This window comes from Hevea brasiliensis, chromosome 9 (assembly GCF_030052815.1).
Source record: "Hevea brasiliensis isolate MT/VB/25A 57/8 chromosome 9, ASM3005281v1, whole genome shotgun sequence".
Taxonomy (NCBI): Eukaryota; Viridiplantae; Streptophyta; class Magnoliopsida; order Malpighiales; family Euphorbiaceae; genus Hevea; species Hevea brasiliensis.
In genome coordinates this window covers 69,423,367-69,436,868 of record NC_079501.1, presented here as the reverse complement: position 1 = coordinate 69,436,868, position 13,502 = coordinate 69,423,367, and positions in this window count along the sequence as shown.

The following is a 13,502-nucleotide window of genomic DNA, read 5'->3' as shown; positions in this document are numbered from 1 at the left end:
GATTTGAAGATTTGAAAAGTGCCAAGTGAGGTTAGTATTTATTCTTTAATTACTCTTTATCTTATGATTTAAATACTTGAGTGAAGTTGGAATTTGATGAAAATTAAATGACAAGAAAATAGACCATATGGAATTCGGCAAGCCTTGTGAACTTGAGGAAATGGTGTGTTTCAAGTTAATTAATCATGCAATTAAGTTCAATTGAGTATGTATGTGTGAATACCACACTTTGATTGTATGAATTGAGTAATTTAGAAAATTAAGGTTCTTGAGTTCTTGAAGTTAGAGGAAAAATTAGAGGAAATGATCAATTGATGAAAATAATGTTAATTGAGGTTAGAAATGGTCAATTGGGACCAATTGTGATGTGTTTGAATGAGTGAAGTTGAAGTGCAATTCGGATTAGTGAAGGGTCCCAATCTGGCAGTTTAACCTAGATCCCTTTAAGGGACCAAACTAAAATTTCACCAACCCAATTGGTGTGAGGCCAATTAGGAATGAAATTAGACACATAAAGACACAATTTTCATTTAGAAACCATTCCCAGAAAATGACATTTATATAGTGAACAATTAGGTTAAATCCGGGTATTTTGCACTACCACTGTACCAAAATGACTAAATGAACAGCATTTGACCATAACTTAGGCTAGACAGGTCCAAATGACCTGATTTTTGTGGCATTGGAAAGCTATAACATAGCGCTACAACTTTTATGAAAAACAATAGCCCAAATTCTGCCCATAACCAAGTGAAATTGCCAACCAAAGTTGGTATCTTAAAACTGCCAGACCTAAGAGTTACCCAGAATTCTGGGTAACACTAATTCGGCCAGTCTTAGTAAAATGCCCATATCTTGGGTTACAAAATTCCAAATGGAGTGATTCAAAAAGGAAATTAAAGATAAGACAATAAGGAACAACTTTTATGAAGAATACTTAGCCAAATTTCCATAGTAACTAGACCAATAGAACAGTGCAAAATAGGACACCAAAACTGAAAATTTGAATTTTCTCTTAGGAGACTTAGAAATTGAAATGGCAACCAAGGCCAACAAATTAGGTACTCAAAATATGGTATGTGGGTGTAATGAGAATTGGTATACCTATTTGGTGTGGAAAAGTCAACATTTTGACCTAATGGTCAAATAAATAGTAACCACCATAATTAAGAACACAAAGAATTCAATTTATGAGAGAATATAAGTAAAGTTTAAATGCAAATTTCAATTGCTAAAATTATGGTTAAACATAATTTGGATAAATATTGAAACATCTTAATTGTGTGTTGCCTACATTAGAAATGGAGATTTGAAATGAAATTTGTTTGATTGTTGTATCAATTATAATTGAAAATTTTAGTTTTAAATTGTTTTTGATTCACACTTGGCATGGTAATATTACTATGTTTCTCCTCTACTTGTGGGTTTGAGTTTGATTTTTGATCATTTTCCTCCCTATTTGGCTTGCCAGTCTGAGGTGAGTTTGGATGAGTACTCATTAGGTAGCTAGCCACATCCCTCATTGATTTCGATTAATGGGGTGAGTTTGTCTTGTTGTAGTGTACAACACGGTATGTTTGAAAATTTTGTGTCTTGGCCTAAGTTGTGTTATTAATTGACAACCCTGTGTTTGTTAAATTGTTTGATCAAATTTGTGTTTTATTGAGCTTTGAAAATTGTAAAATATTTAAATTGTGATTTGTTATAAATGTAATTTAAAAATTGTGAAATGTGATTGTGTAATGTTTAAATTATGATTTAGCAATGAACGGTTTATGTTCAGCTTTTTAAATTTTATTGTGCACCACTGAGTAAAATTTACTCAGCGATAGCTTTATTTTGCTGTCGCAAATAGGGAAAAGGACATAGCAATAGAGTGAACTGCTACAGTAAGAGAGGAGCACAATTTGGAGATTTTTGTATGGGTATTTGTTGATACCCTTGTAATTTATTTTGATATAAATAGTTTAGTGTCATATGTATTGATGTAAAATTGAGCAGTTATACAGTAAATTGTAATAATATTATCTTTTGTATTTTTATGTCTGTAAATTAAATTGTGTATGTAAATTTAATTTAATGCAATGTTTATGATTTTATCGAATTATTTTGAAAAAAAAAATTGAGTTGTGAATTTTGAATTGAAATTTAGTTGAATTGTATTGATTTGAGAATGTATTGGCGGTTGGGGTTGAAAAATGAAATTATTGGAAGTGTTTTCACAGGTTTTGAAGAACTGATTTTTCCCAATTATAGACAGCACTCTGCCGAAATTTTTATAAAATTTGCAGAAACTTTAAATTGATTGAAAATTTAATATGTGGTTTAACTTCAAATAAAAGTTTTTAATTCCTACCAAAAGTGCTCGCTACCTTCAAAAGAAGTAAAATTATTTTAAAATCTCTTGTAGTGTATTTAATGGATTATCGGTAGGCGAAGTTCGATAATTCATTAAGTATACTACGGGATCATATTATGCCTTACAGAGGGGTAAGGTGTAATAAGGAAGTAGGAGTGTGGAGGAGTATTATAAAGCCATGCAAATTGCCATGATTAGGGCTGAAGTAGAGGAGGATGAAGAGGCCACCATGGTTCGATTCTTGAATGGGTTAAATCCTGACATTGCTTACATGGTTGACTTGCAAAATTGTAGAATGGTAGAGCAAATGCTGCAAGTAGCCATTAAAACAGAAAAGGAGATAAAGAGGAAGCGGGTTGCCAAAAGTAAATGGAATACTCAATCATCATACAATTCGGCTTCCAATGCACCATGGAAACCGAATTGGAGTGGAACACCTAAAATAAAAAAAGATGTGCCGAAAGTGAAGGAAGAGTGGAAAGGAAAAAGGAAGATGGAAGGAAAGGTAGAAGAGAAAAATAAAAAGGTGAAAAATAGAGCAAGGGATGTGAAGTGCTTCAAGTGTTTAGGAAGGGGGCATTATTCTAATGAGTGTCCAAATAGAAGAGTGATGTTTATTAGAGAAGATGAAGAATGGGAGAGTGGTGAAGAAAAGGCCAAAGAGAGTGCTAGTGATGATGAGTATCTTGATGAGGGTAAGCAAGAACAGAAGTCAGTTTGGGTGATGGAGAGGAGGTGCAAAGGGATAATATTTTCCATACTAAATGTTTGGTGAATGAGAAATTATATAGTGTGATTGTGGATAGTGGTAGTTGCTGCAATGTTGCTAGTAGCTTATTGGTTGAGAAATTGAGGTTGCCTACCACTTTGCATCCAAAGTCATATGGTCTCCAATGCCTTAATGATTGTGGGAAATTGAGAGTTACCAAACAGGTTATAGTGCCTTTTAGCATTAGGAAGTACCATGATGAGGTAGTTTGTGATGTGGTGCCTATGGTAGCTACCCATTTGTTGTTGGGCCGTCCATGGCAATTTGATAGAAGTGTGGTTCATGATGGGAAAAAGAACAAGTATACAGTTTTGAAAGATGGTCGAACCTACACCTTGCTTCCTATGTCACCATCTCAAGTGCATGAAGACCAAGTGAGGATCTTAAAATCAGTTTAGGAAAAGAAAGATTGGAGAGAAAATTTGAGAGGTCGAGCTTGATGAGAGGAAAAATGAGAGGACAGTGAGAGCAAAAGAAGTAAAAGAAAAAGAAAAGAGTGAGGGCTCAGGGCAAAAGGAGAGTAGAGAGAAGAAAATGAGTTTGTATGTGAGAGGAAAAGAAATGAGGGAAGCCTTACATGGGGGGAGACCTCTTTGTGTGCTTATGTATTGGGAGGTGAATTTATGTTTATCTGACATTGACCAAAACTTGCCTAGTGGTGCTATTTCTTTATTGCAGGAATTTGAGGATGTGTTTCCAGATGATCTTCCTTCGGGTTTGCCTCCAATTTGGGGGATAGAACACCAAATTGACCTCATTCTGGGTGCTCCAATTCCAAACAGACCAACATATAGGAGTAATCCTGAGGAGACAAAAGAACTACAAAGGCAAGTGGAGGAACTTTTGGCAAAGGGCTATGTGTGTGAAAGTATGAGTCCATGTGTAGTTCCAGTGCTCCTTGTACCAAAGAAGGATGGAACATTCAAAATGTGTGTAGATTGCTGTGCTATCCACAAAATCACGGTAAAGTATTGACATCCTATTCCTCGATTGGATGATATGCTTGATAAGATGTTTGGTGCATGTGTGTTTATAAAGATTGACTTGAAAAGTGGTTACCATCATATTAGAATGAAAGAGGGGGATGAATGGAAAACTGCATTCAAGACAAAATATGGGTTGTATGAGTGGATGGTTATGCCATTTGGGCTAACCAATGCACCTAGTACCTTTTTGAGGTTAATGAACCATGTGCTTAAACAATTCATTGGCAGATTTGTGGTAGTTTATTTTGATGACATATTGATCTATAGCAAAAACATGGATGAGCATTTGCATCATTTGAGATGTGTGTTTAATGTGTTGAGATATGAACAATTGTATGCTACTATGAAAAGGTGTTCTTTTTACTTAGATAGAGTTGTCTTTCTTGGTTATGTTGTGAGTAGCAAACGTGAGGAAGTAGATGAGCAAAAGGCCATAGCCATTAGGGATTGGCCAACTCCTAAAAATACATATAAAGTTAGGAGTTTTCATGGATTGACTAGTTTCTATAGGAGATTTATGCCTAATTTTAGTACTATTGTTGCTCCTTTGAATGAACTTGTAAAAAAGGATGTTGTATTTGAATGGAAAAAGAAGCATGAAAATGCATTTGGTGAATTGAAAGAAAAATGATGCACTACACCATTGTTGAGCCTACCTGACTTTGATAAAATGTTTGAAATTGAATGTGATGCTAGTGGTGTAGGTATGAGTGTGGTTTTGATGCAAGAGAAACACCCTATTGCATATTTTAGTGAGAAATTGAATGGTGCTGCCTTGAATTACTCTACTTATGATAAAGAATTGTATGCACTTGTTAGGGCCTTAGAAACTTGGCAATATTATTTGTGGCCTAAAGAATTTACCATACATTCTGATCATGAATCATTGAAGCATCTTAAGAGTCAAAATAAGTTGAGTAAAAGGCATGCTAAATGGATTGCTTTTGTTGATTCATTTCCATATGTGATTAAATATAAGCAAGGAAAGAAAAATGTTATTACTAATGCACTTTTTAGGAGGTACTCACTTTTGTCTATACTTGATGTAAAGTTGCTTAAGTTTGAATTCATGAAAGATTTGTATGCTAATGATAATGACTTTGCTGGTTTGTATGATGCTTATGAGAAATGTGCATTTCAAAAATATTATAGACATGATGGGTACTTATATAAAGAGACTAAACTTTGTGTGCCTAAGTGTTCTATACGTGACTTACTTGTGTTGGAATCGCATAGTGGGGGGTTTAATGGGCCATTTTGGCATAGCAAAAACTTTGGACATCTTGTGTGAACATTTCTTTTGGCCTAAGATCAGAAAAGAAGTTGAAAAATTGTGTTCTAGTTATGTGCAATGTAAAAAGGCCAAGTCTAGAGTTATGCCACATGGGTTGTATACACCATTGCCTGTACCTAAGGAACCTTGGACTGACATTTCCATGGATTTCATATTAGGGTTACCTAGGATGCAAAGAAAATATGACAACATATTTATAGTTGTTGATAGATTTTCTAAGATGGCACATTTCATTCCATGCCATAAAACTGATGATGCCAATTATATTGCTGATTTGTTCTTTCGGGAGGTTGTCAAATTACATGGCATACCTAGAACGATAGTTAGTGATGGAGATGTTAAGTTCCTAAGTCACTTTTGGAAAGTCTTGTGGGGTAAGTTAGGCACTAAACTTCTGTTTTCCACTACTTGTCATCCACAGACTAATGGACAAACTGAGGTAGTGAATAGGACACTAACCACTCTATTGTTTGCTATGATCCAAAAGAACTTGAAATCTTGGGAAGATTATTTGCCATTTGTTGAGTTTGCTTATAACCATGTTGTGCATTCTTCCATAGGATTTTCACCTTTTCAGCTTGTATATGGATATAATCCACTCACACCACTAAACTTGCTACCATTGCCTATTGATCATATTAATAGTTTATATGGTAAGAAAAAGGCTGAATTGGTTAAGAAATTACGTGAGCAAGCTAGGGTACACATTGAAAAGAAAAATGCACAATATGCTTCCCATGCTAACAAAGGCTGCAAGGTACTTGTTTTTGAATCAGGTGACTTGGTGTGGGTACATTTCAGGAAGGAACGGTTTCCAAACCAATGGAAATCGAAACTGCATCCAAGGTCTGATGGTCCATTCAAGGTGTTAGAGCAGATTAACAATAACGCCTACAAAATTGAACTGCCAGGTGAGTATGGCGTTAGTGCTACATTTAAAAGTTATGATCTTTCTCCTTTTATTGATGCAGGGCCGAATTCGAGGACGAATTCTTTTAAAGAAGGGGGGAATGATGAGGAGACACCACCACCGAAGCCACCTCCTTTGTTCAAGGGCCTAATTACAAGAGCAAGGGCAAGAGAGTTGCAAAGCTTTGTTAGTAGACATTGGAGGCGTTAAGAGGATCAGATTGGGCTTGGGCTTGGGCCTTTAGAGGATAAATGAATCAGCTTCACATAATTGGACCTTGGAGAAGCAAGTGCCACCACCTAACATCTAGAATATTATTTTTTTTTATTCCTTTATGCCATGTAGCAGATTAGTTATTGGTAACTCATATAAATACTAGTCTTCTACATTAAATGAGGGATAGTTAATATCAAACATTGAGAGAGCATTGATTTTCTGCAATCGCTATTAATTGTGAGAGCTTTATGATTTTTTCCTTGTTTCTTGAATAGAACTTGGACTTAAGCAAGTTGACCACTTGCTTATTTTATCTTTATAATCAAGGTGCTCTAGCCTAATTACTATTGTGTCTTGATTAGTTATCAATGTTGCAAGAATTTTGCGGTCGCCGGACAATTCTCATTGAAGTGGCAAAAGTGAGGAATCGCCACTTTAATTTTAAGGGAAATTAAAGGAAACTATTACTGGAAATAAAAAACACTTCCGAAATAGAGATTTTAAGTTCGGAGTCCGTTCACGGATGGGGAAGGTGTCAGGCACCCCAGCTCATCTCTTACAGAATAGATCCAAGGGCTGGGAGCAAAAGGTGTTGAATTAGTTATTCACTTTTGAGATCCGATAGTGAGGAGTTAATCTTACAAACTTTAAAGTGATTTTGATCCTCTAAGCTTTCTGATCTCTATAGGTCATTTCTTAGTTTGGCTAATCTCTTTTATGGTTGGTAGACCTGAGGCCTCTTGTTCTGATCTCTCAATTCGACTCTCTCTGCATCTGATCTCTTTTCTTCTCGATCTTAATTTTCGATCCCTTTCTCACCTCTTAAAGCAATTAATTCTTCAATTACCGATGAACCGCTTCGAGTTCTGCATGTAATAAATGCCAAGGCCCTATATATATGCAGAAGAATTTTGTCCTTCGCATACTCACAACCTTCCTTCTCTGGTGAATTTTCAATGTTTTATTTTCCCATTCTTGGCTTTTCTGGCAAGAATTCTTCTCATGACAACCACCTTAATCTTTTTTCAAATGTTTTCTTTGTTCATCTCCTAAAAATGAAAAATTCTAGTGATTAGAGGTTTATGAGGGCATCACCTGGTGATGGTGAGGGAACTGGACTAATTGACCGATCAAGGTCGAAACTGACTACCGCGCCGATCTCGAATCAGCTTATCAGTTTGGCTTGCTGATCGATCTCTTACAAGGGGACCACTAATTTCAATCTTAATATCAGTGACCGCCTCTTGAAGTTCATTTGGCTCCTCACCATCTCGGGGGTCCCGATTGTAGCTCAGTTTTGATCGATGACATCGACGAGGACACCGAGCTTCCCATAATCTTTGCCATAGTTGACGAAAGCTACCCTCCCGATCTCCACGTATCTCTTGAATGGCATCTTGAAATTGGGAGTGGTTTGATCCGCAGGAACAAGATAGGTAGAATGTATTGGAGGGAAATTTATAATTGTTGATCTTGAGAGATCGCCTAAATGATGTAATCTGACCTTTTGGAAATGAAATGAAATTTTATTCATTCAAAATTGATGGTTTATTTTATTTTATTATTGCATTATTTTCTAATCTCTTATAACTGTATCTGATCTAATCTTACAACTCACACTCATTGACCGATCTCTCCTGATCGCTCTTTAATTATTTGATCTGCCTACCATGTTTCTGGAATTCACCTTTGATGAGTCATTAAAATAGTCCAATCCCGTTAACCGAGGCGTCTCTTGGGGCTGCGTAAGCATTTAATGCTCGGGCAGGTATAAATAGGGAGAAGTGTTGGCCATTTGCCTACTTATGCCATTTTGGGATTCTCTGAGTAACTACTACATTCTTTCCTACCTTCTAAAGTTTTTCGACACCATTTTACACTCCGGTAAAAGGTTTAATCTTTTTTCGATCAATTTTATTTGTATCTTTGAAAATGAGCGGTACCGATAGTCAGAGAGCTGCCAAGTCCTCCTTCTGTTCACATTTCGTGGACATCGGATGAAGGTGAAGTGGCAAGACCAAGTGAGCAACCTGAACCTTCTACAACCATTGTCCCGGTCTATGGTCGCGAGACCAAGTCAAAACAAGCATTGTCTTCAAGGAAAGAGAACTTACCCATGGATGAGTTGCCATTAGTCATCAAGGAAACCGATCTCCAGTCTATTAGCCAAGAGTACAACCTTTTGACTGACTCCTTCGAACTTATCAGATGTCATAGCGATCTCAGAGCCGATCATTTCTTTGAAGAAACTGACCTGATCATAGTATATGAAGAACAATTAAAAGCCGGGCTTTGATTTCCCCTGAACGAATTCTATAGAGTCATTCTGAAGTTCCATCATGACTGTGTAGCCCAGGTGCATCTGAACACCTGGCGGACTCTAGTGGCTTTCAGAGGTTTATGCCAAGCTAAAAAGCTCGAGCCCACAGTGAAGGTTTTTACTGAGTTGCATAGGCTCGCTTGGCAAAAAGACGATGAATATTAGTTTTTCCAAGCCAAGCCAAACTATGGGCTCTTCATCGATCTCCCTTCCTCGTTGAAGAATTAAAAAGATCGATTTTTCATATTGAGGAGCAAGGATCCGAATGGCTTTGAGGGCATTCCACGTAGTTGGTAGTATTTGGTTCCTTCAGTTCCAATGAAGATCGCCCTAAATAAAGATGAAGATGCCATGGTGAAAGAGTTAAAGGATCAAGTGGCCACTCACAAGTACTCATGTTTGGATGCAGTTATGGCTGAACTAAGATGGTGGTTGATGCGAGTGATCGCCCATGAGGACTACGAGCTGCGACTCTCTGAACTCGGCCCCAAGATCGGTATAATCTAGATCTTAAACTTTGGTGATCTCACTAACTTATTCTCTGTGCAAGTATGGCAGGAGGTGAGAGTGCAAAGGAGAGCCGTAAGCAAAAAAGGGAGCTCGCTCAGAAAGTGCGGGAAATGAAAGTTGTTGTTACTGCTGCTGTTACTTAGATGCTGAGGCGGTACTTGGTAGAAGTACTGAGCTCTCCGTTCCAAACTCCAGAACAGCCAGCCTCAGAGGCAGAGATTGTTCCTTCTCCACCTCGACAAGCCAAACCTCCACCTCCACCGATCTCTTCAAGTGCAGAAGGGAGGTCATTCAGACCAGTCGTAAGGACACTCTCTTGAAGTGCTCAGGTCCTTATCCATTCTCTGGAAAGGAACCGTTCAGTTCGGGGTGATCCTGACCTAGCCATGGTCCTGAGCACCACCATCTATTTTCAAGAAGATCAGAATAGATTGGCCCCGGATAGCATTGACGATCTCCTGGCTCAGACGATGAGCTTGGGTTTAGAGACCATTGTGAACCAACATATAATAAGAGAAAAGGCCCATCTCTTGAGACAGGAGATTCTGAAAGCTATCCAGGACACAGCTTTCGCGAAAGTCCAACTCTCACCTGCTCAGGACCACATTGCCCAGATAGAAGATCCGGCAAAGTCCTATGAGGAAAGGATAGCTGAACTGGAGCAGGAACTTGAAGATGCTTGGGCTTGCCGAGCTGCCGATGTTACTCAACTTACTAAAGAGATTAAGGCAAAAGAAGAAGAGGCCCTGGCGAGAGAGGCTGGTGCTTATGTGAATGCTCATAGCGATCTTCTGGCCGAGCTCGTGAAGCACTATCCTGAGGAGGACTTCTCCTGGATGGAGGATCTCATCCCAAGAGCTGAAGAAGATAGCGAGGAAGAGTCAGAGAGAGAGAGAGAGAGGGAATGACAGAACTGAGAATGTACCTAAAGAGCAGGTTAGGGGAGACCCTCCTGCTGAATGACTTATATATTTTCCATTTTGAAATGAATTAAGTTTTTTCATGCTCAATTTTCTTAATGAGATCGGAAGACATCCAAACCAAATTGCATGAGTACTTAAACAATTGAATAAAGTTGAACATTAAACCTGAGACCAGTTATTAATCATAAAACATCAGGCCACTTCAAGAGATCGGAGAACCATTACACGTGAACATGAGATCGGACGATGCTGTGACCGAATATCGACTGAAACCTTGAAACATTTAAAGAGTGATTTGGTAGAATTGTAAAGATTTGAAAATGACTTGAGCTTATTAGGTTCGGAATCATTATTTAGAGATCGGATAAAACCTTAGCTTTTTTGAGAAATGTTTGAACAATTCGAGCGAGATACCTGATCACAAAATATACGCAGATTTGGAATTTTGAGGTATTTGAACATAGTGAGATCGAAAAACAATAGCATGTAAGATCGAATGATCCAAAGATCTAATATCGATCCGAATACATCGAATAAAGATGAAGAGATCGAGAAACAACCAAACATGAACATGAGATCAAGTTATTCCTAAGTTAAACCATTGTTGAGTTCAAAAAGGCGACTTGTTATCAGGTTATTAGTTGAGAATGGATAACATTAAAATGGAAAATCCATTCAAGAAAACATTTGAAATTTCAATCTCATTACAACTTTAAAAGAAAATTGTACATTAAGTTATGCATTTGAGGGTCGACCAAAATAAGGTGTCTGCAGCTGCCCCTCTTTACATAATTTCTATTAAAGAGAATGAAATTCTCTTGTATAGGAATCATGTAAAGATTTAGAACTATATTTTGGGCTGATGAAATTTTGAAATAAAATACTGCAAATTATAGCGTTGGGAATTTAAATCAACTTGAGTCTTGGATTCAGAGGTTGATAATAGAGAAATATGAGAAATTAAAAACAACTTGGATATTGAATCCAGAAATTGAAGACAAGAATCAAAGTACTGAAAATTAAAATAAACTTGGATCTTAAACCTAGAGGTTGATAATAGGAAATTAAATGCTAAAAATTAAAATCAACTTGGATCTTGAATCCAGAAATTAAATGCTGAAAATTAAAATCAACTTGGATCTTGAATCTAGAGGTTGATGACAAGAAATTAAATGCTAAAAATTAAAATCAACTTGGATCTTGAATCCAGAGATTGATAACAAGAAATTAAATGCTAAAAATTAAAATCAACTTGGATCTTGAATCCAGAGATTGATAACAAGAAATTAAATGCTAAAAATTAAAATCAACTTGGATCTTGAATCTAGAGGTTGATAACAAGAAGTAAATGCTGGAAAAATAAGATTAACTTGGATCTTGAATCCAGAGGTTGATAACAGGGAATTAAAGTGCTGAAAATTAAAATCAACTTGGATTTTGAATATAGAGGTTGATAACAGGAAATTTATGCTGAAAATTAAAATCAACTTGGATCTTAAACCCAGAGATTGATTAAAGTGCTAAAAATTAAAATCAACTTGGATCTTAAACCCAGAGCTTGATAACAGGAAATTAATACTGAAAATTAAAATTAACTTGGGTCTTAAACCCAGAGGTTGATAACAAGAAAGTAAAGTGCTAAAATTAAAATCAACTTGGATCTTAAATCCAAAGGTTGATAACAAGAATTAAAGTGCTGAAAATTATAATCAACTTGGATCTTGAACCCAAAGGTTGATAACAAGAAATTAAATACTAAAAATTAAAATCAACTTGTATCTTGAACCCAGAGGTTGATAACAGGGAATTAAAGTGTTGAAAATTAAAATCAACTTGGATCTTGAACCCAGAGTTTGATAATAGGAAATTAAATGCTGAAAATTAAAATCAACTTAGATCTTTAATCCAGAGGTTGATAATAAGGAATTAAAGTACTAAAAATTAAAATCAACTTGGATCTTGAATCTAGAGGTTGATAACAAGAAATTAAATGCTAAAAATCAACTTTAAGCTGACTTAACCAACTATCGTAAATAAGCTTTGTGTATATACCTTAAATACTCGCAAAGCATATCTGATGCAGGGTGTTATTCCAGACAAAGTTTACTTAACAAGATCTCAAAGATAAACGATTGATGGAAAGGCCAGAACGAGTTTTGAGGCTTGGCCCATGATTTTCTCTAGCATCCTTTTGGCTCTTTCCTTACTTTTTACCATTTCTGACTAAAAGTGTCCTTTTGGGTTTTCGCTCCTGGTCCTTAATTTTTTTTAACTCTCTTTTTCAGGGTGTCTTTTCGAATTTTTACCTTTCGCTCATTTTGCAGAAGCGCTCTTTCGGGTTTTCGCCTCCTTTCTCTCATTTTGCTAGGAGCGCATTTTTGGGTTTTCACTCCTACCCCTTCTTTTTTTTTTTTACCCCTTGCTGGCTTTGCAGGAAATGTCCTTGCGGGTTTTTGCTTCTTAGATGCACCAGTTGCCTGATGATTGTTTGCTCTCCTGTAAATCTCAAAATAAAGTATATGAAGTTACCTGTGTTTAGATTTTCATCTTATAAGAAAGCTTTCAACAAATTAATTACGCAAAAATCAAGGTAGATGAGATATGCACAAATTTATTCGTGGCATAAGAAGATAATCATTAAAAGAACAAAGGTACAATTTTATGGCTAAGAGTACAGAAATAAATCTCACAAACGTCCTTAGTTAATTTTGAAGTCTCTCAACTGCCATCGTTTCAAGTGACCTTCTGAAAAGCATGCTGTGTATTTTACTGTCCTTTGATCTCGGAATCATCCTTGTTTCTTCGTCGTCTTCGACTAGAAGCGCCATTTTGGGTTTTCACTCCCAGCTTTTTTTTTTTACTATATTTTCCGAGGCGTCCTTTTGGATTTCACCCTTCACTCATTTTGCAGAAAGCGCCCTTTCAAGTTTTCGCCTCCTTTCCCTCATTTTGCTAGGAGCGCCCTCTCGAGTTTTCACTCCTACCCCTTTTTTTTTATGCATAATATCTTTTTACAGCATTCACATTCACCGACCTTGGCAATTCTTCCCCATCCATGTGAGTTAAGAAGAGTGCACCACCAAAAAATGCTTTTTTAACCACATAAGGCCCTTCATAAGTTGGTGACCACTTGCCATAGGAATCACTTTGATTCGGGAGGATCGTTTCTAAAACTAGATCTTCTGATTGGAATTCGCGCGGGCGTACATTCTTAT